At 36.5% G+C, this 23,207-nt stretch overlaps 1 protein-coding gene across 5 annotated transcripts in view; it reads left to right on the top strand.

Annotated features, from left to right (window-relative positions):
- The window catches only part of Prelid2 (PRELI domain containing 2), a 396,128-nt gene that overhangs the window by 257,194 nt on the left and 115,727 nt on the right, over nt 1–23,207 (top strand). For 3 of the 5 annotated variants that reach the window (XR_010041653.1, XR_010041651.1, XR_010041655.1), the window contains one exon: nt 324–5,838. The exons of the other annotated variants lie outside the window; for them this stretch is intronic. The gene's annotated coding sequence lies outside the window, so the exon portion shown is untranslated. Of the gene's footprint in view, nt 1–323; nt 5,839–23,207 lie in introns of those variants that run through there. 5 annotated transcript variants of the gene reach the window in all.

Genomic DNA, 23,207 nt, shown 5'->3' with positions numbered 1-23,207 from the left:
GACCAATACAGTCATCTTTGTAAATTAATTTTCAGTTTCTTCATCTGTACATGTAGATGCTGATATACACTATGCAAATTTGAATGTCACATGCAATTAATATAAATTATTAAACCAGAGATTCATGTATTTTGTGCCTAGAAGTTGTTATATCATTATATTGTCATTATTTCAAATTAATACCATTGTTACTCTTATACTTGTAACTCTAAAATTACACAATTATCTTGCAGAAAGTGAACTTTACATTGTATAATACTATAAATATTTATTGGGAAACGTTTCAGATTCTGTGATGACTAAAACATTGTTGTTGTCTTTAGGGGATTTATTCTTCATTTGAAGAGACAGACACATAAACAATTCAACACCAAATCTCTAAAGTGCTGAATAGAAGGCGTATACGTCATGTAAGGACAACAGATTCTGCATCAGGGGAATCAAGCAAGTCTTTACAGATGAAATGTCTTGAAAGTAGGATTCTGGTACATGGGTATCCTCGCTGAGGGGATAATGTGAACAAGGCACACAGGTAGAACTCTTTGGAACACAAATTGAAAATAATGGGTGCTTCAGTTTGACTGGATGTTGCAGATTGTTGTGGCTATTATATAACAGAATGAAAAAAGTTGAGTTAACACTTTGTTCTGGAAGGCTTTCAATATGCAAAAATAAGTTTTCAACAATAGTAAAGGAAGACTTCATTCACTTATCCTTTTCTTCTTTTATTCAACAATATTTATTTACTGCTTTCTACCAAAAATGATTTTGATGTTAAAGTGTGGAATTGGATATAGGCAGGGAGTATCCAGCCTAGCAAAGGAGAAAGAACCATACATAAGCAATTGCATTAGGGTATTGAGTACCTTAATAACTGGGGAGGAGGGAAGACATCTTGCAAAGTGACCTGTCCCACCTGGGGTGAATCAGAGAGAGCTTTTAGGGAAATGACTCTAAGCTGGCATCTGTGGGAATGGCTCTAGTTTAAAATAAGGTAAACGAGGTGAAGGGAGAATATTTTCAGTGGATAAATAGCTTGTGAGATGAATCAGAAGAGTCTCCAGACTTGCAAGAAAGTTGAATGTTGGTACAGGGCTGAGTGCAAGGTGCCAGAGATTGGAGGGCTTATGGAGATCATACTAATAGAGCCTTGTAACTCATTCTGGGCTGTCCAGGCTTTATCTAAAACTTGGAAAGAACTGAAGGTAGTGCTTGCTTTTGTTATAGAGGGGCAGGGTGTGCACAGGATCAAATTCCATTCGAATTTTAGAAAAATGTCTCAGTAGATTAAAATATGGGAACTGGAAGAGGAAGATCAACTTTGAGGCTATTGCAGTCATCTTGGCAAATGAGTCTGTGTTCACTTTCTCCCCAAATGCACTATAATGTAGGGGAAAGGAAGGGCAATTTTGATCATCTCTGCATCCTGTTATGTGCACCACGAACTTGGTTAATGAAGAAGGGAATACTGGATTTCTATCATGTTAGGCATCGTTTCTAGTGATTGTTGAGGGGAGACCTGATGGATCTGTGCTCTCCCAGTGGAAGGAGAAAGGATTCTATGTTCTTCCATGAAGACTCTGGAAATGTGGCCTTTGCATCCTATGGCAATGTTTACTGAATATCACTGTCTTGAAAAATTACTCTATGTGTGGTTGGATTGATTTCTCAGAGACCAACATTTGCCTGTGAAGGTGACAAATGAGAAGCAGTGCCCTTTCACTCTAATGAGACTGAAAGCCGGAAGCAGCGGCTACAGAGGGCTGTGAGTAGGGCGGCTGATTTGACAGCAATTGGGTGCACTTGTGAACTTTCTCTTTTTCCCCTAGGAAATCAGAATGGCAAGCAGCATGGTATCAGAATGTGTCATGCAAAATTTCCTGACTCAGAGCTTGTCTGATACCCTTGTCACTTGGAGTGGTCCTGTAAATTTATTCCAGAGGATGGAAACTGCTTTTCTTGTTCTTGCAGACATATAGCTTTCCCCCTCTGTTTTCATGCAATTATAATTTTTGCAAAAAATACTTTAGTAAGGAAAGACTTTATTCACTTATGCCTTCTTTTATTTATTTCATGCTTTCTGCTAGTAACTATTTTAATCCTAAAGCACTGAGAATTGGATATATCCAAGGAGTTTCCAGGTTAGCAAAGGAGAGAGACTCACACATTTGTTTGGTATTTATTTTTGATTTGATTGAAGAGTATGAGATGGGGAAATGTGCATCACTACTTGTATTTATGCTAAGACTGACTCAGAACAATAGAACTGAAATAGAGCGTAAAATATACCGAACTTGAAAACTAACCACCAGGTAGTAACTTGGTCCTAAAATATTTTTCATCATTGTGTGAATTTTCTTTTCTTGCTGAGTAAAAAGTTGCTACACACTTAATGGCTTGAAATAGCATGAATTTATCTGAAAATGTCCATGGATCAGGAGTCTGGGCACTGATTACCAGATCTTCAGCTCAGAGTCTTACAAGGCTAAAATAAGTCTTAGACAGCTGTGTCTTCTATCTGGAGGTTAAACTCAGGAAACATCCACTTCCAGACTCCCTTATTTACATGGACAGAATTCGTTTTCGTGCACCTGTAGGACTAAAGTAATTTCTTTCTTAATAGTTTTCAAGTAGAGGCTGATTCAGCCCCTGGAGACCACATATCATACCTTATCATGTGCTCCATGACACACTATGTGGGTTTTCCCCCCATTTTTTTCTCCAGAATTTCTTGATCAATTTGAATTTTTCAAACTGCTTTTAAGGGCTCACTTGATTAGGTCAAGCCCAACCAGGATAATCTCCTTTTTGATGAATTTAAAGCTAACTGATTAGGAACCTTAAATCCATCTGCATTGTCCCTTCTGTCATGTAATGTGCCATAATCATGGCAATGCCTTGTCATAATCACATGTCCCCTTCACACTTGAGGGGAGCTGATTATGCAGGATGTGCTTATTGGGGCATGGCGCTCTGTGGCCTGTTTAGGCTTCTGAGTGCCACAGTTCCCAGCCAGGATTGTCCACAGGCAGACCCCTTAAACTGATGGATCATACTTTCTAATTTGCAAAATAAATGTATTCTGATTTTACTTGTTCTTGTGCCGGTCGACTGTCAAGTGACACAATGTTTGTGGCTTATAAATTAAATTTATGACTGCATGCATGAAGAATTGTGCCCATGAGAACTGGCTAGCTTCTAGATGTGTTTTTTTCCCCCCTAACATTATAGTTTTTTAAAATTATCAACTTTTAATTATTGGACATTTAGATGTTTATAATGCTTATTATTACATATACTGAGTGTGATAAGTTATAAATAATTTTAAGGGTTTTTTTTTTTCCATCCTTTTTTGAGATGAAATCTTGCTAAGTTACCCAGGCTGGCTTTGAACTTGCAAATGCTCTTGTCTCATCTTCTCAAATAGTTAGAATTGCAGGTATACATCATTCTAATCTAGTTCAGCTTATTTATTTTCAACAGAGATTAATTAGTTATACCACAGAAGGGTACTAATGGCGAACAGGTCTAAGCATTCAAAACTTACCTGAAATAAGAGAAAAGTGCAAATCTGTGGGTCCTATATTTATCCAAGGATGTGATAGAATGACTTTTCAGAATGAATTGAAACCAATAAAAAGGGAGGAATGTAGAGAGATAGTTTTCAAAAACTACTTTTCAGTTCCTGCCTTAGCAGCATCTAATTTTTAAAATTAAAAATCTATTTTATTATTGTACTAGATGTTATTTTTAAATAGTAAAATTAGTTAATTAGTTCAGAGAATAGAGACAACTGATCAAAGACCGAGACACTTTTTAAAATGTTCTGTTTCTTTTGTTTGTTTAAGAGGAAAATTATTCCCTAACATGTAATGTAAATTGAGAGACAAAAATTACACATTAATGAGAATGTACACAAAATTGATACTTTATGCTTTGGACCTTAAGTTTTTTATGAATAATTAGAAGCATAATACTGGTGACAGTGTATAGTTCTTATATTTATTATTTCATTTTTAACAAATATATATTGAAAACCAACTATGGTGGGCATTATTCTAAGTGCTGGAGCACATAAAAAATAAAACAAGTGAAATTCACTGCCATAGTGGTGCTTTCCATGAGGATGAACAACATAGGCAATGATAAAGCTCTCAGTCTTTAGTGTTTTTGAAATGCCTTGACATACTGTCTTTATTCTTACACTGTAAGCCTGTAGATAAGGAAGGGAGCATTGCTATCTTCATTTTGTAATTATGAAGGTGATTATTGGTTAGGCCACTGTACCCGTTCAAAATCACATGGTGCATAGCTGGGAAAGAGACCATGATGGACATACAGTACAGGGAGCAAAGTAGGCAGACCGCTTTGAGTTACCTGAAAACAGTGACTTATCAACTGGAAAGGTCTTCTATGCGCTTTAATTCTTTGGAAGAGCTTTTATTTCTGTGTAATATTACATAGAAAGAAGCACAGGGGAAAGAACATTGGACTGGAATCTTCTAGAACAGCTCTGTAAATGGACGCTAGGTCCATTTCCAGAAAGCAAGAATTGTGCCTTTATATTTGTGTATGGAGTTTTATTTATAATGTACATTCCCAGTTACTTCTATTCATCCCCATGACCTGGTAAAATGCCAGACTGGAGAGTTAAATTTTAACATATAAGAGAAATTGGGTCTGAGAAGTTGAGTGAATTAATCCAAACTGCACGGTAATCAGTGGCTGATAGAGCATGAGGTAATGGAAGTAGGTAAGCCTCACATTTTGTTTGTATTTGAAAATTCACGATACTTTAGAATTTTAGTAATCACAGTAATAATGAAATAATTCTGGGAATTATATATATACATTATGGACATGGTGGCCTAAAATTAGCAGTGGTCCCTTTTGCAGTTTTAGGCAAAACTTTAAAGCAACTAATCGTACACTACCCAGGCCTTTTGTATAGACTCATGATGGGTTTTGGCCATCCATTTCCTTCACATGGCCTTGCATACTGAAATTCATTTGGATCATGGCTTCTGTTATCTGATCTAATAAACGTAACAGTGGAATAACAGGTTAATAGAGAAAGTCAAATTTTGTAGAATGGGATGTTGTTGGTACAGTCTAGTCAGTCTCACAGCAAAGTTGTGAAATGGGTAATATTTGTCTTGTATGTTTTCACTTGGCCTTCATTTTTGGTAGGGTTTTTATTACCTTTCAAAAAATTAGAGGACAGTGGAAAAGAAAGCAACCCGCTCGCCTCCCTGGTAAGCAGCCATGGCTCAGGCAAGTGGCAGCCGCCCCAGGATGAGAACCAGCCAGCATCTCCGGAGGTCCACACCATGCTGGAACCTAGGGCACTGGGAAACCAAGCAACCTGCTTGTCTCCCTGATAAGCAGCCATGAGCCTGCTGGCACACAGACTGAGAATCAAACATCCCATTTTCCCACTCCCCACCGTTAGCAAATGGGAGCCAGAGGTCTGAGCATCTCTTGGGAGGTTGGCCATATGCAATATAACAAATAGGGGGATTTCCTTCTACCATCTCTTTGAAGGCCAGTATTGTTATCACTGTTTTGCTTTGTTCTGATTAATTGTTTTGCTTTATTCAATATTCTGCTTTGCTAAGTTCTATAATGTTCTGTATTTGGTTTGATTTTGCTATATCTGATTGAAAGAACAATTATTATGAAGATAATGAGATATACTATGGTACCTATTACTGTTATCCTGGTAACCTGATGTGACGTCCTGTACCAATTTCACTGCACTATCTCAATTGGCTTTATTCTATCTTGTTCTGTTGTATTTCACTACCTTCAAAACAATAAAAAATTTAAAAAATCAAATGAAGCATATGTGATTATTGTTAAAAGGTTAGAGCACATGGATAAGAAAAGAATACGATTAGCTTATAATTCTGCCATCCCAAAGTAATTGCTATTACATTTTTATGTGTAGTATTTCTATGCTTTTTTGTTTTATGCAACCATAGGGTCAGCTGTAGGAGAAGGAAATTCATTCCTCTAGCCATGCTACATTCTGCTGAACACTTGTGAATTTGACAGGCAAAAAGACAGATTTTTCAGGAGAAAAACAGAAGTTTACTAACATAGCATTGTGCTCATACAAGAAGTTATCAAAATATACAAATTATAAGGGCACACTGCCATCATCCCTCTTGAACTACTTCTTTGCTTTGATTGAGGTGTGATAAAATATTTGGTGGATGCAGCTCTGAGTGGCAGCCAATAGAAAAGCAGTTCACAAAACATGGCTGTGTATCTTCATCCAGTTTACTCACTGGATGTAGCACTGTAGAACTTCTGGTTCTTCCCCCGAATTAGAATAACCATGCAAGGTAAATGTTTTGAATCCATTTGGGACATTCAGGCAGCCACAAAAAAACAACAAAACAAAACAAAACAACAACAACAAAAAACCCACAAAAAAGGACTTACAGAACTGCTTCAGAAAGTGCAAGAAAAATGGGGTAAGTGTGATTGAAGAGGGGGGTGTCTTGGTGGGAATTAATGGCAACATGTCTTTTACTGTAATAATTTTTTAAAACTTAGACCATAGGAGCACACAGAGATGAGTAACTCAAGAGTACTCAGAACTTGGGCTGTTTGCTGATCATATAGTATGTATATTATCTTAAGCTGATATATGTTTTTCTACTATAACCATAATTTTAGTTAGCATAATTTAATCTAACAAATCCCATATGATGACATGAAAAGATTTTCTAATTTGTCCCATTATAAATAGCCTGCATTATTCATACACCATTGTCCAAGCCTTGAGTTATTTTCCTCTGATAAAATTCTACAGAGAATATGATCAGGTAGTTAGATATGCTTTCAGGGAGGGGGAATGCTCATGTGTGTCAGGAAAGTACTTTAACATCAAGTTATACCCTCAGCCAATGATATGCATAATTTTGAAAGACTTTTGATGCCTATTGGTGAACTGTGGTTCATGAAAATACACCAGTTAATATGTGTTATTATTTTGGTAGTACATCCTTATTAACATGTTTGTGTCAAAATCAATATATATCTCTGAGTCCTCTATTACCAAAAATAAACCTGAAAGACAAAATGTTCATAATCCTGAAGCATAAGAAGAAAAATAAGATAAAAGAGCTCAACCCTGTATTTGGCTTTGAGGGAAATTTTCTTTATAGAATTTTTAAAAATTAAATAGATCTCTATTGCCGAATCATTCTACTCTTAAAAGGATATTATATTACCTAATAGATGACTTAAGGGGAAGATGATTTATAAAAGTTACAAGTATATTTATAAAAAGACCTAATGAACTGATGTGTGATGGCACACACCTATAATACCAGCACACTGAGAGACTAGCAGGAGTATTGTATGTTTGAATCCAGCCTGGGTAATTTATAGACTTAGCAAGACCATGTATAAGAAAGAGAAAAACAGAGCTAGTTTCTCTCAGTGTTTGAGGTTATGGGCTAGGTTAAAAAGTGGACTAGTGACAGGGGGAGTAGATTCCTCGCAGCTGGGATCCATGAGTCAATATTGTATAAGCAGGATATATCCTTCTATATATAGCTCTGAATCCTCTATTACCAAAATGAAACCTTAAAGGACAAAATATTCATAACCCTAGAGTATAAGATGATAAAAAAGATAAAAGCTCAATCCTATGTTTGGCTATGAAGAAAATTTTCTTTATAGAATTTTAAAAAATTAAATAGACCTCTATTGACGTGCCATTCTACTATTAAAAGAATATATTACCTGATAGTAAGACCTAGTGGTCTTTATGATGGGCTTCCATCAAGTCAGCCAGAGAAGCTCCTGGAGCAGTCTTAATCAAATCTCTGACGTGGCAGAGCCCAGAGTAGACTTGAGCTTCAGGAGATTTGATTCTCACAGTGTAGAACCAACACAGTTAACAGCTCTTAGGGTAGATTCCCATGACTATAATTTAGTTTCATGGACTGCGTACATAGACATAAGAGATACAAACACCCGTGTGCATGCATCCTGGTTCCTTTGGTGTCTCTTAGCACTGTGACTTCTCTTTTCCTTTGTGGGGCAGCCTTTTGCTGGCAGTCTCCTTCTCCGAGTCTTTCCAGGAGGTTTTGCAAAAGATCAATGGGTTTTTCCATCCTACATGAATTTTCTGCAGTCTTGACAAAGTGGTTTTCATCCTTCATTCAACAGAAGAATGTTGAAGGCCTGTTGTGTTTGATATCAGATACATGTAGAGAACAAGAAGATATGACCAGAAACACAAGGCCACTTGGACATGTATTGATTCAAATGAACAGAAAACTGGATTTGTTACAAGTTTCCTGGGGTGCTGTGCTGTCTTTCTGGAAATTTCTTGCATGTTATTGTCCTGAACAAAGAATTGGATAAGACAAGGTAGTAACAGGTAGAAAGGTTTTAGAATTCTTGAAGGCAGGAAAAAAGTATGCTCTGCAGAGTGATAGCAGGCCACTGAGAAAGAAAGCACCCACTGGCTCCTTGTCCTTTTATGTCCCAACTTGAAACAAACTAGTTTTTGGAATAGACAAGTTATGCCCAAAGACACAAAACCCAAAAGGTACAAAAGGGAAGCTAAAGAAGGAATTTTTTTCCCCTGATCTCAATTTTTTCTCTTGGCCTCAAAGAGCAGGCATTTTCCACTTGCCTATCTAAAAGCAACCAGTGCTGTTTCTTCCTAATTTGTAATCACCTGTATCCGTACCTTGTCATCCTATTACCCACTGACTACTCATGGAAGCTAATTATACTTGGAGATAACAATTTCTTCCTTCCTTCCTTCATCCATCCATCCATCCATCCATCCATCCATCCATCCATCCACCCATCCACCTACCTGTCCATCCTGTAAAAATTTTGAGTACCTTCTTGATATCCAGAGATTCATTAGAGTCTGGAGAGGCTAAGATAAAAGTCATCATCCTTGGTCTCAAAGAGCAGGCATTTTTCAAAAATGTCTTGAATTTTTAATTCTCCTAAAGTTTAAATGATTTGTCTTCCTCTTAATTAAGGCTTTGCTCTTTGCTAGCTAATCTGATGAAATAATTCATATTAAGATTTTAATGGATGATAATATACTTTCTACAGTGAGTAAGTCTTTTCAATTAAAGGATTTATTTAATGTAATAATTTGGGAAAACTTTTTATATAGCCATTTTTAAAGAGATGGAGCAAGATGGCCTTATATCCTTCTTAAGAAAGCAGCAGAGAAATAATTAACTTCTCCATGCTCCAATTTCCTCATCTGCAAAATAAAGATGATAATACATATAGCAATGAGTATCTGAGTTTTTAATGAAGATCAAATTTACTTATTTTCTAACAAGAACTTAAAAAGGTGCCTAGCACATTTTAAGCTTGCATCAATATTATTTTTATCATCATTCATTATCACATATAGTCCTGCCTGTTAAACCTCTTTACCTCTGCATAAAAGCAGACAACTCTTCGCATCAGTGATAAATATACCAAGGAAGGTTAGAATTCTTTTTCTATCATTAAGTGAAAATCACAAAGAGTGGCGAAATGTCGAGATGTCTCCTGAAAAAAAAAATACTTAGATGAATTCACTTCGGGGCTGGAAGACACACGTAGATTGGCATGCCAGACTATGCATGGCTCTCTCTTCATGATGTTGCTCTTTCTGCGTTAGAATCTCTTACTGGCACTGTTCCAAGGACTCCTGGGGCTCAATCACAGCTCTTCTTCTTGAGCTCCTGAGTCTGGGAAGCAGGTGTTAGGAGATGCTGTGGAGCTCTCACTGTCCGTGTGACCATTAAGGCCCAGCTGACTGGGAGGTTCTGGTAGATGAGACTTGAGAACACTAATCTTTACTCTTAGACTGGGAATAAATTCCAGCCACCACATGCAAGCAAATTTCCAAGCTACCTTTTTCTGATCCCATTCCTTTTCCCCCCTGTTCTTTGGTGATATTGATGGTACTGGAGATTGAACCCAGGACTTGCACATTGATACACATTCCCAGACTTAAAATTTGTTGCTTATTTTTGTTTTGAGGCAGGGTCTCACTAAATTGCTCAGGCTGAACTTAAACTTGTAATCCTTTTGCCTCAGCTTCCAAGACTGATGGGTTTAATAGGCACAAACTTTTATGCCTGGGTTCTGATTTTATTTTTCACTTTCTGCATATGGTACAAACTGTGCTGAGCTAAAAGGATCCTTTATGTCATTTTATGTGAAGGAAGTTCACTCATGCAACTATTATACATGGGCTGAGGTGGAGGATTCTACTAATTTAAAAATCATTTTAATTAAGAGACCAGATTATGACTCAAATCATGGTTATTTTGTCTTCAGTTTTCATTTTCTGCCCATAAAACATTCAGATAATAGCCAGGATCATAGTTCTTCCTGAAAGAACAGGAGATGACTCTGATAAAGGAGTTATTCCTCCGAGTTCAAGTGATCATTCAAAATCTCATTAAACATACATTTCTCCAACTCCTTCAGATTTCTTGAAGGAGAATATTTAATAAAAAATGCATTTCTTCATAGTGGGAATTTTCAAAAGAATTGGGAGTTGAAGGTAGTGATGAAAGGATGATATATGTATATTTCAGAGAATTTCTGCAAATTGCCTAATTGCCAAAGACAGATAGTATTCTTTTTAGCAATCAGATAATTTGGGGTAAAAATGTGCAAATCCTCTATCATATGTGTAAAATATCATCAAAAATTCTTCATGAGAAGATAATGCCTTGTTCACATCAGGGACTGAAAGGGTTTTATTTTATTGGATTATGGGTGTGAGGTGTGGAATAAATCATAAATATTGGATCATGGTACTTTTTCATCATTTCTTCATCTAGGACCAATTTATATTTAGTTAAGCATTTAACGACAGGCACAGAGGCCTTGAGGTGACACATATAAGGTACCAAAGCCACTTTAGAAGGGAATGCAAAGCGAACATTGTGACTGGTGTAGTCAATACTAAAAATGAAATCAAAGAGGTAATCTGCAGCCACAGTTGTATAGGATTTGGATTTCATTGTATGAGAGAGAAGAAAACACTACTGGTTATGGTTGCAATATTTTACATTTCTGCCACCAATGAATGCATGAAGGCTCTGATTTTTCCATATTCTTGTGAGAATACCTATTGTTCTAGCTATTGCAGTGTGATGGGTTTGATTTGGTTTTCATTTGATCTGTAATTCATGACTACCATGTTGAACAACTTTTCATGTGCTTATTGATCACGATGTGAATAAATGTCTATTCGGGTAGTTAGCTAAACTTTTAGATTAAATTAACCATCTTTTTGTGGAGTTGTTAGAGTTCTTTATATATTCTCGATGAAAGCCCCTTATTAGATATATCATATCACTATCATTCTTGGAAATTAGTTAACTCTAGTTTGACAATTATTTTCTAAATCCTTTGAAGGTGTTATTTAAATGTCTTCTGGCTTTCCCTGCTGCATTTGAGAAGTCACAAGTCTGTGTAAGTTATTTTCCTCTCACTGATTTTTAAGATTAATTTTTGAACACTTTTAGATTCATAGCAAAATTTAAAGGTATGGAGATATTCCATATATTCTTAGTCCCCACACATGAGTAGTCTCACTGTTTTAGTCACTTTCTCATTGCAGAGACTCAGTATTCTCTATATAAACAATTTAAAGGGGAAGATGTTTATTTTGGGCTCATGCTTCAACAGTTTCAATCCATGCTCAAAAGATTTAAACACAAAACAGCATAGTAGTAGGGCCTGGACAGAGGAAAGCTGCTCCCATGGTGGTCTCCAAGCAGAAGGAAAAGGGAAGAGCCAGAAAAGGAGATAAACTGTCCTGAATCACAGCCCCATTAGCCTTCCTCTTCTGATAAGACCAACCATCCTAACTAGCTATATCCCCAAGTCCTATGATTTAATCACCTTATAAGTGCCTTCCTTATAAGCACAAGAAGCCTTGAAAGGCATTATTCATGTAGATCATAACATTCTGCCCTAGAATCCAAAAAAATGCCTTTCTTTATATAAAATGCATTTAGCTCATCTCTAAGAGTTGCCAAGATACCAACAGTTTCAACAATGCAGCAAAGTCCAAGCTCAAAGTCTTCTGTGCCACTCAGAGGAAGCCCTTAGTTGTGAATCTTTGTAAAATTAAAAAAAAAAAAAAGAAAAGACATTCCCATCATGCAATGGCACTAAGTAAACATTCCCATTCCAAGGGGGAGATATAGGAAGATAAAATGAATGGGACCAAACCAGTCCCAAAAGGAGCAGGGCAAACATTCAATCAGTAGTTCCATGTCTAACACCTGGGGCAAAATGTGGATACCAAACAGCTAACCCTAACATACTGTTCTTACCCTAACACACTGCGAGTTGCAGTCTGCATGGTTTCTCTTTGGAGTTGCTTTGCATGCTGTGTTTGGATTTCCTGTCTTGTCCAACTTCTGGGGTCTCCACTACACTTTTGGCTTCATTCAATCAGCTTCATGCTCTGTACTCTCAGGTATGCAATCTTGGTCTTCCAGATACCTTTTGAAATCTGAGTGAAAGTGATTCCACATTCTTTCATTCTGCATACTTGTAAAACCAGTGTCGTATGAATGGTGCCAAGATCTGCCTTCCAAGTGCTGGGATTACAGGCGTGCATCTTGGTTGCTTTTCCTCTCATTGCTGAGACCAAATACCCGATGCCCTAAATTAAGGAAGGGAAAGTTTATTTACCTCACAGTTTGTGGACGTTTAAGTGCGTACTCAGTTGGCTCCAAGGCAGAGTGACACGTGACAAAGGGCAACAGTTCATGGTGGCCATGAGAGAGCAAAATCAACAAGAGCAAAAAGGGAGGAGCACAACAGAAGACTTTTCCTTATATCATATGAAGACCCATAATGCCAGCATTGAATCATAAATTAATTCACACCCATAATGCCAGCATTCACACCCATAATGCCAGCATTGAACCATTAATTAATCACAAACTCTAGAAGCCTGCCCCCAAGACTGTATGAGGCTTTGGGGGGATATCTAGACACACACTGTAACATTCTACCCACTTATCCCCCCAAAGACTCATTTGCATTCTTTATGCAAAAGGCATTTAGTCCATCTCTAAGAGTTACCAAAATCCTAACAGTTTCAGCATTGCTGAAAAGTCCAAGTCCCAAGTCTTCTCCATGACTTAAGGCAAACTCTTAGCTGACAGCCTCTGTACAAATGAAAGTCAAACACTTCCAACATTTAATGGTACAAGACAAACATTATCATTCCAAGGGGTACAAACAGGGAAATACAAAGGACTGGAACCAAAACAAGTCCAAAATTCAGCAGGGCAAATATTAAGCCCTGTAATTCTATGTGCAATATTTGAAGCAATCTGTAGTAATTTTTGAGCTCCAAAAAGCTTATATAACTCCACTCCTATGGCATATCCAGTGCTTGTAGCTTCCATGGCTTTTTTCCTTACACCTGCTCTGCTCAATCCTTGCAGCTTTCTTTAGTGATCCACTTTCCTGGCTTTTCCAAATTTCTAGCGTCTCCACTGCACTTCTGGCTTCACCCTCACAGCTTCACACATTGCCCACTCCATGGCACACTTTCTGGCCTCCAAAGCCTTCTTCTGAAATCTAGGTGAAAGCCTTTTTAACCTCAGAACTGTAGCACTGTGCACAAAACCAGCACCACTTGGATGATGCCAAAATCCACTGCCAGCTAGAAATGTAACCAGGCTTTCTTTTCTCTTGGCTCTAGGGGTTGAGTATCTGGATTTCTGGGCACTCTGAATCTGATTCTGAGGAATTAATTTTGTATTCTGCTGTCATCATGGAACCTGGCACAGCCACCATCATTTGGGGACCTCATGTGGCCTCTTCCACCATGCTGGAACATAGTGTAGCTCCCACCATTTTGGAACATTGTGCTCTGCACTTTCTCCTCAGAGCAAAGTCTTTTACTTTTGCAGTTTTGAGGATGCAAAGGGTAGTACTTGCTACTTCTTGTGATGCCCTCAGGCCATATTTTATATTTTCCTGTTCCTTCTCAGCAATGGAGACCAGCTTAACTCTGTCTTTGCAGTCGGCAACTTTACTGGAGCTTCCTTCCTGCCCAAACTCACAACCTTTTAAATCGTTCTGCTGGTCTCTATGTTCTTGATTCACAACATAAATCTGGTTATAAGCCCCTAACATCAACCATGCAGCCACTTCAACATTTTACTGCCTTGAAATTTTTTTTATGCCAGATTAGTAAGTCTACTTCCTTTGATTTCAGTCTTAGACAAAGCCTCTGGACAGGAGCAAAATGCAGACAGACATTTTGCCAAGCCATAACACACATCTTCTCGAGTCCAACAACCAATGTAGTTCTTCTTCCAGCAGAAACCTCAACCTGGTCTTTACCAACAGGATTTCCATCAGCCTTCTGTTCTTTTGACTTCTGTCCAGAATCTCCTGTACAGAACAATGTAAGACATTCTAATTCTATTATTTCAGGCGACATCTCCAAACCTTTCCAAACTCTTCCCACGAGCCATTCCCAAAGGCTCTTGAACCACATGGTCAGATATAGTTACAGCAATCACCCCACTCTAGGTACCAATTTCTGTCTTAGCTACTTTTCTCTCATTGTTGAAACAAAATACCTACCACCCAAAAATTAAGGAAGGAAACATTTATTTAGCTCACAACTTGTGGAGGTTTCAGTCTGGTTCCATGGCAGAATGGCACATGGCAGAGGACAACAGTCCACAGTAGGTGAAAGACAGCAAAAGCAACAATAACAAAGAGAAGAGCATGCCAGAAGTTTCTTTTTGTCCTTTATATTGTATGCAGGTCTTCCTACCCTGGGGAGACTGTAGTATTCACATTCATACTCCCAGCATTAAATCATGTTATGGATTAAAAACTGGTGGTCAACTTAACGCCAGCTGGATTACATCAGCATGGTGCTGAGCATGGATGTTCCATCCTAATGAGGAAAGTTGCCAATATAAATAGAGATGTGGAGAAGGAGAAGTTAGGCCTTAAGGTGTTGAGGTGTTGAGGGTTCTTCTATGAGTTACTGTTTGAGCCATTGGTTCTCCTGGAGAAGCTATGGTCTTTACATTACGCATTGCTTCCTGGCTTCAGAGGGGAGATATGTGCCACTTGGTCTCTAGGATGAACTTGTCACATTGGTTTCCTGGCATGTACTTGACTGTGCTTATTGTTGGAGGAGCTCAGGGCCTCCATGTTGCTGAGGATGGCTATAGTGCTTTTCAGGACAGGCTTGTCTTTGTTGTGAGTGTGACTTCTTGGTTCCAGAGTAGAACACTCAATCTATCAGCACAGCTTCTTCAACCCACTGGCATAGGCCCATTGGCTTCCACTGCTGACCTTTGGACCTTCCCAGCACGAATCTGTAAAAGTCCTTCTTCTGGGCTCTAGACCTCCAGTTGGACTCGTGGGAGGCATTGTCATGAGCTCTGGGTCTTTATCTGGACTCCTGTGGAACATTGCTGTGGGATTCAGGTCCTTGGCTAAATATTCTATGTCATTAGTGTTGTAAATAGATTTCTTGCATTTCTTTGTATTAACTCTGGGTAACCATGATAAAAATAATGTCTTGATTAAACATGTCCTTATTCTAATTGTTTTCCACACAACCCCTGACTACAACAGACCATGAATTAATCACAAATTCATGTAGCTATGCCCCCATGACTACATGAAACTTTGGGGAGCCATCCAGACACAAATCATAGCAACTTCATACATAATTCTTTTTAGATTTCAGGGCCTGAAATTCTGGTGGTCTATTTGTTTGTTTGTTTCTGATGATTCTCATTGATGGTGACTCTTTTCTCTATGATTTGTTGATTTTTGATTGTGAACTAAAATTTGGTCATCGTTTAGTTGTAGTAGTAAACTTGGGAGTCTAAATTGAGAATTTGTATCCCCAATTTGATTTTGTTTTTTCTCAGTGATATAGAATGAAATATGATGTAGATGATTTAAGTATATAAAATAGTATCACTCTATTCCTCATTTAGGTCATTGGTTTAATATATGTTTCAGATTCAGTCCAACCTTTTTCCAGGGGCAAAGTGGAAAAACTCAGTCTCTCTCTCTCTCTCTCTCTCTCTCTCTCTCTCTCTCTCTCTTTCTCTCTCTCTCTCTCTGTCCCTCTCCCTCCCCTCCCCTCCCTTCACCTCTCTTCTCTTCTCTGCTCTTCTCCTGTCTTATCCTCTCCTCTTCTCCTTTCTCCTCCCTTCTGCTTCCCTTCCCCTTTTCTTCCTCTTCTTTCTCTCTCTTGTCTTCTCTCTTTTCTTTTCTCTTCTCTTTTATTCCTTCTTTTTTAGGGATTGGCACTGGGGAGTCAAGCCAGGGATTTTTTTTTTCACTGAGCTACATCCCTAGTCTTTTAAATTTGTTTTTTTAGTATGGAAACGGAACCTAGCACTTCTGATGTAATCTTCATCCTCAACCCTTTGTAATTTTGAGGTAGGATCTCTTTAAGTCACTAATTTGTCTGTTCAAACTTGCACTCCTCTTGTTTTAGCCTCCTGAGTAATCAGGATTAAAGGCAAGTGTGACCATGTCTTTCTCAATTTTTCCTTCTTGATCTAGACTTTTCTCATTTAAAAAAATCTCAGTAATGCAATTAAAATATTTTATAACAATATTCTGTAATTATATATAATTATTGTATCAGTTAAAACTTGAAAATTGACAATGCACCCATGATTTAGTTGATTCAGTTTAAAATCTAATATAAAATACTGACAAAATGTAAAATTTTGAATTATTCTTTAGTGAGTAACCTTATTTTTGTTCATGGCAAAAATAAGACTTCATGAAAATGTTAACTTAGTATTTTTGAGAAACTAAGCTTCAATTCATATCTCCTTTTTTTCTATTTAGAATGGGTTTTTATAAAAAAAATCTTTCATATGTCACTGATTACATGTAAAATATATTCTTTGTAAGCTCCTAAACTCGGTCATAAGAATTACATTCTATTGGTATTCCATTTGATTTTCATTATTGAAATCAATGGTTATGTTACTAAATTTTAAACCTATGATACATCAGAAATTCTTGGGAGGGTTATTTAGAAGAAAAATTGATTAACACTAATTTGTTCTGATGCTTGGGGATGCAAGGCTTGAAAAAGGGAGCCCAGAGATTTGTATTTTGAAAAAGCTACCAGATGATTCTGAGGTACAAGTCAAATTTAAAAACCACTCATCTGGAAAATGTATCATTGGCTTTTGCCTGCCCAGCTTTCGCCCAGTATTTACAGAACACACGTTGAGTGGTAGGGTGCCACCAGGGCCAGTGTAGCACACCTTCAAGTTTAGCATCTATGCATTACATTTAGGCATGCAAATATTCATATAATAGGAGAAAACATTCAGTACTGAAAAAAGAATAAACCTAGATATTCTTCCAGCAAACATTAAGGCTGCTAGCCAAGTTGCACAGTTGAGATCTTCATGAATATAAAAAAACTGTAAAAAAAATTCAGGCAAAATATAGAAAAACAAAGTGTTAAAATCATTGGGTCAGCTGAGCAAGAATCAGTGAGCATAGAAATGGGATTTCTTTCTGCTGACTTAACCAGATATTTGAATTCTCTGGAACTGTAAGGGTATATCAATCTACTTTGTTTTCTAGACTTTGCTAAATAGCTTCTAAAAATAGACTTTCAGCCTTGACTGATGGTGTGGTAACAGAACCGTCATGGTGGAAATATGACTTCCTGTCAATAAATATTTACTACTGAGGTCTAGATTTATGACAGTAATTACCATCGCCATGTTGATTCTCTGCTAGTAAGTTTATGACTGCTCAGACAATTTCTGTCCCATAACTATTTGGGTCCATCATTAGTTGGAGAGGGTAACAACCTATGGGCTGCAGCAAACTCTGACACAGAGCTGGAAAGAGACAGGAAAGGGAAATTATGTTGCCTTTAAGATATATAGTTGCAGTATATTTGCAATTGTGAAACTGGGACTGTAATAATTCTTTCAGGTTGAAGCTTAATGGTCATCTCTTAGTGAACTCTTTTTTCTTCATGAAGAAGATCCCTTGGTTATTTTCCATCACTGGTCTCCAGTTTGTTTGCTCTGTAACACTTAGTACAAGTTGCAATTATATACTGTCATTTTAAAAATCTTTACCATTTTACAAGCACTTAGCTCTATGAGACCATAAATCATGTCTACTTGGTTCATCCCTTTATCCCTAGACCCTAAAAATGCCAACGATAGAGAACTCACTAAATATCTGTAAAACAAATGAAGTGTAATAGCCTTAAACAGAGAGAAAGGGTGACTATCAGGAGGAATACATATCAAAATTCCAAGTTCCTACATTTCCCTTCACAATAATATTTTATACTTTCAGCATAGAATTTAATAAGCATTTTAATTATATTTATTCTTTGTTATGCTGTTATACGTTGATCTCTTAGGTGGTTTTCTTGCTGTTTCTGTCTGCAACCTACCATAAACATGTATCCTAAATCTGTTTTTCTGTATCATCTATTGCATGATACTTTTACTCAAAATTTTCAATAGCATACTATTACTTACTTAATATTGTTGCATTGACTTGACTGTTTCTTCTATTTTCATTTCAGCTTTCATTTTCAGCTTTCTCATTCTTCCTTAGTGAAATTCTACTTGTGACTGCCAGTGACTGCTACTGGTCTACTTATAAATCTTTCTTGTCCTACTGTCTCTTGCTTCATTCAATTATGTCTTGCATATTGTCCCTGGTTTTGAGTTTTTTTCACTTGAAACGCTCCTTTTTCTCACTATGTCTATTAAGTTCTATCTACCTAAAGATTCAACATACAAAAAGTTCAATTCTTATGTAGCTCATGAAATTGTTACTTCTTTCTCATTATCTAACAGCCCAAATACCCCCTTTCTTTCCATATCACCCAATGCTTATTACCTGATTTTGATATGTAAATTTTTGTATAAATCTTGCACATTAAAGCAATTTATTAGTTTCCATACCTAGACTCTTCATAATCCCCTTTGCTTCTTACTCAGTACTATTTGTAAGATAAACCCTAAAAAAGCAATTCCTTAATAAGTAAATCTTTCCAGAACAATATGTTAGCAGAGGGATCTAGGTTTGGGACATTAGTACATTTTATCTCTTCTGCTAGTGATTGATATTTAGTGGATATTGGATATTCTGAGTATGTAATTGAAAATTCTTGAAGAATGCTGTATCTGCTTGGACAAAACAAAGGGAGTGGCAGGATACATGCCTTAAATTCATTTGTAACATGCAAAATTGCCTTGTATTTAAAAGAGGGAGAAAGAGAAAGGGAAACAAAAACAGAGAAATACCAGTAAGCTTTATACCGTCCAACCAAGTACTCACTGATACTGAATTTTAGATTATCCCTAACGTATTGTTTTGTGCCATGGGAAACATCTTGATGTTATTTTTGTCAGAATTAATGCCAATCAATTGAATCAGTATATATCTATCATCAAATAGTTTGCAAAATGTCCAGATCAGTTAGGTGTCACAGCTCTAAGCACACTGATGTCTACACATAGATAGGATTGAATTTTAGTCTTTAGTCTGAGTCTCAGTTTGTAAACAGAATAAATAAAAGTATATATTCTAGTAGAAAATATTTGTTACATTTAATTGCTAGTGCCTAGGATGATTTGTGTATTTTCATATTATTTGTAGGAGCTTTGCAAAGTAATGAAATGCTGTTATGAATTTTCTCAGATCTTGGAATCCTTGACCAAAATTCAGCTATTCAATTTTCACGTCAGTATTTGAGAGTGCAGCAGTAACAGTTTCTAATTACTTATGTTCAGCAAGGTTAACTCTACTAATGTACGTATGTTTTCTGCTCTGTAGTATGCTTTGGCCATATGGAGCCCCTAATTTGCATTTGAAGTTTACCATCCATCTTCCCAATAGACTGCAGACCAGTGACAAATGACTAATCACTGAGGGAAGAAATGTTGGGGTTCCATTCAAGGCAAGCCATTAGTGAGCAGATTCTTTAGCATCTGACGTTTTCATTCTGTTTCTCCTGCTGTACTTAAGATGTGTAAATTCATACACCACCTGGCCCAGGGTACTGTATATTTTTTTTCTGAATCTATGTTTTGAAAACTTCTATCGAGTTCAACTCAGGAAGTAGAGCTGAGTGAGCTGGCTTATTCCTGTAATCTCAGTACTCCTGGAGGCTGAGGCAAAAAAGTTTGAATCCAGTCTGGGAAATTTAACATCTCAGTGAGACCCTGTTTCAAAACAAATAGTATGTAAAAGGCTGAGATGTAGCACAGTGTAAAAGCCCAAGGTTCAATCCCAAGTACTGGGGTAAAAAGACGTGAAGTCAGTTACCACACACTACCTGTGCCGCGGAGGTTCAGGCTGTTTAGAATTTGTGCTGGGGGTTTGTCTGTTTTTTCCCCCTTGTTTTTGGTACCAGGGATCAGAACTCATGACCACACACTTGCCAGGCAGGTGCTGTGCTGCTGAGCTATATCCTTGGGCCCACTGGCTGTGTTTCTTAATCCTGATCAACAATTAGTGACTTGTGACAGGAAAGAAGGCTTACTTAAAAATTTTTTTTTTAAATTTTAGAGAACAAGAACAGGAACAAGAACTTGGTTTTAAAACGGAAGAATGTGGTTTCTATGTGGATTAGAACATAATCTCCATTGCTTCCATTGATGTTTCGGTCTAATAGAACTCCCCATTCTGTGGTTCCTTGGCTTTGACTTCTGGGTAAATGTCTAAGCTTCCTAGGCTCCACATCCACAAAACAGACAAAACCGCATTTTCTTTTTTTTCATATTCTAATAGCCTTCCCTCATGTAAACCTAACCAGAGATGAGAGCCAAAATCACCTAAGTAAATAAAGTCATTTAGCTTAGGGAATTGTATTTGTCATATTTTTCTATTTTAACATGTTATTTTTTTCATTTCCTTCTTATATTTTGTTCTTTTCATCGTTTTGTTTTTTCTCAGAATCCAAATGAACTTTTGAATTCATAACAAGAAAAGGAATATTATTGAAGCATAACTATTTGGCTTTATTTGTCTGAAATCTTCTTTTAGGTTTGCTTAATAATATGAACAACCTGACAAATAACCAGAAAGAGTACTTGTATATATATATGTCCTGGAAAATGTGTGGGATTGGGCTCAAAAAAACCTATTGAAATATAAGTGATATTTTATTTTATTATTGTGAAAGATGAGCACAACTCTTGATGATGGCACTTTTTTTAGGAAGGGCAGAGACACGTAGACATTTTATGGATTTGATTCATATTGACACTAGAGGAAATGGACCAATAACTCATAAAATCTGGGGTGCAGGTGGGTTCAGTAATCTGTAGAAGCTTTATTTTCCCAGGATTGTGAGCTCATTCAGGGATAGGGAAAGACATATGTTATAACACTGGCATCTATTTAGTACTTGGCCCATGGAGGCATTAAATGAGGGTTAGTTGAATTAATCATTGGACACAGAGATCTATGCACCTGGCCAACGTGGAGTTTTATGGCTTTTGCAGTTTAATTCCTCTTGTCTGTGTTGACTTCTAGCTCTTTGATATGCTGTATCCAACCTAAAGCCTACCTTCACTTCTTCCTTTTGAACAAAAGGGCTTAAAAGCTTTTGCTTTCTCTTTGGGTGTCACTATTGATTAACTTGCCATAGAAAGGCTGTGTTTAAGGAATAAATGGTTCAGGGTAATTGACAGTAAGTAATGTGGCTGAACTGTGTGTCTCTTACTGAGTCTTGGTCGTGAACTGATGTGTGTATGAGTGAGTGTGTGTGCATATGACTCTTCAGCTTTAGTATCTGCTAAACCAATATGTGTTCATCATTTAAAAATTACAAAATACAATAAGCAAAACCTTACTTGTTATCCTATCATTTAGAGACATCCATTCAAATTCTGCAATTAAAAATAGATATGAACTTAAAATGTTTTATAATTTTTTTAACCTCTTGAGTTATATTTGGTCAATGAAGATATATTTGTGTAGGCACATTTCTGGATACATAAGCTGGAAATTTAGATAATTTTCTATTTTTACTTTCATATACTATTAATGAATATTTTCATATGTATATCAGTGAATATGTTACAAGATATATACTTTTAATACTTTTTTTGAAGTAAGCATAGTTCTTCAAAGTAAATTGGGATGAAAGGTGGAAAGGATTACAAACACAATAAAATGTAAGGTACATTTTTATAATTAATAACAAAAATGCTGATGCTATGTATTATACATGGATCATGGACTAGATATACACTGACTCAAATGAAAACACAAAATGTTTGTTTTCGGTAAAGACAGTCAAAAAAAGTTCATTGCCCATATAAGTGTGTGGAAACAGTGACACCTAACTTTTATGTGTACTTCTATACACTGGTGCAGCTTTCTGGAAATTATGTTTAAAACAAATATTCAACTTTTATGACGGAAATTTCAAACACACACAAAAGCAGAGAGATCATCAGAGTAAGCTTCTCTGTATCTTTTACCCAGGCTCAAAAATTAGAAACTCACAGACAGTTTTGCTTTATATATACCCCATTCTCTAACCAACATAAGCAAGTATTTTGAAAGAAGTCTGATATTACATAATTTTATTCAAAATTCTTAAGTATTATATTCCCATATTAATAATTCGTTACAAATTATTTGTATGATATCATTTTCAAATGTAAAAATTTTAGCAGCAATTGGTTAATATTACTTTTTCAAATTTCCAAGCCTATTGTATTTTTTCTGTAGTTCGTGTGTGTGTAATATATCATAATTAGATAATAAATCTCCCATGTCTTATTAAAATTGATACAAAATAATTGTACATATATAAGATACTGTGTGGTTTTGATACATGTATAAAATGTGAAGCTTCAACAGGTTAATTAACACATCTATCACCTCAAGAATTAATCATTTCTTTGGGTTTAAAATCTTCTACTTATTTCAAAATATTTAGTACATTGCTATCTATGGTTACTTCACTCTGCCATAAAACACTAAATCTTACTAATTTTGTATCCCTCAGCCAGTATCTCCTTATCTTTTTTTCTATCCTTTCTTTCAGTGTTTTAATCAATAAGCTAGTCTGTTGTATCTTTTTTTTTTTTTGCTTGCAATTTTTTTTTTGGTTGAAGTAATTAGATGTTTTTCCTATAAAGTCTCTACATTTT

Source organism: Cavia porcellus, unplaced genomic scaffold (assembly GCF_034190915.1).
Source record: "Cavia porcellus strain 051 isolate PalLab524CR breed Dunkin Hartley unplaced genomic scaffold, mCavPor4.1 scaffold_21, whole genome shotgun sequence".
Lineage (NCBI taxonomy): Eukaryota > Metazoa > Chordata > Mammalia > Rodentia > Caviidae > Cavia > Cavia porcellus.
The sequence above is the reverse complement of the archived record's forward strand: the minus strand, read 5'-3'. Positions and strand labels throughout refer to the sequence as shown.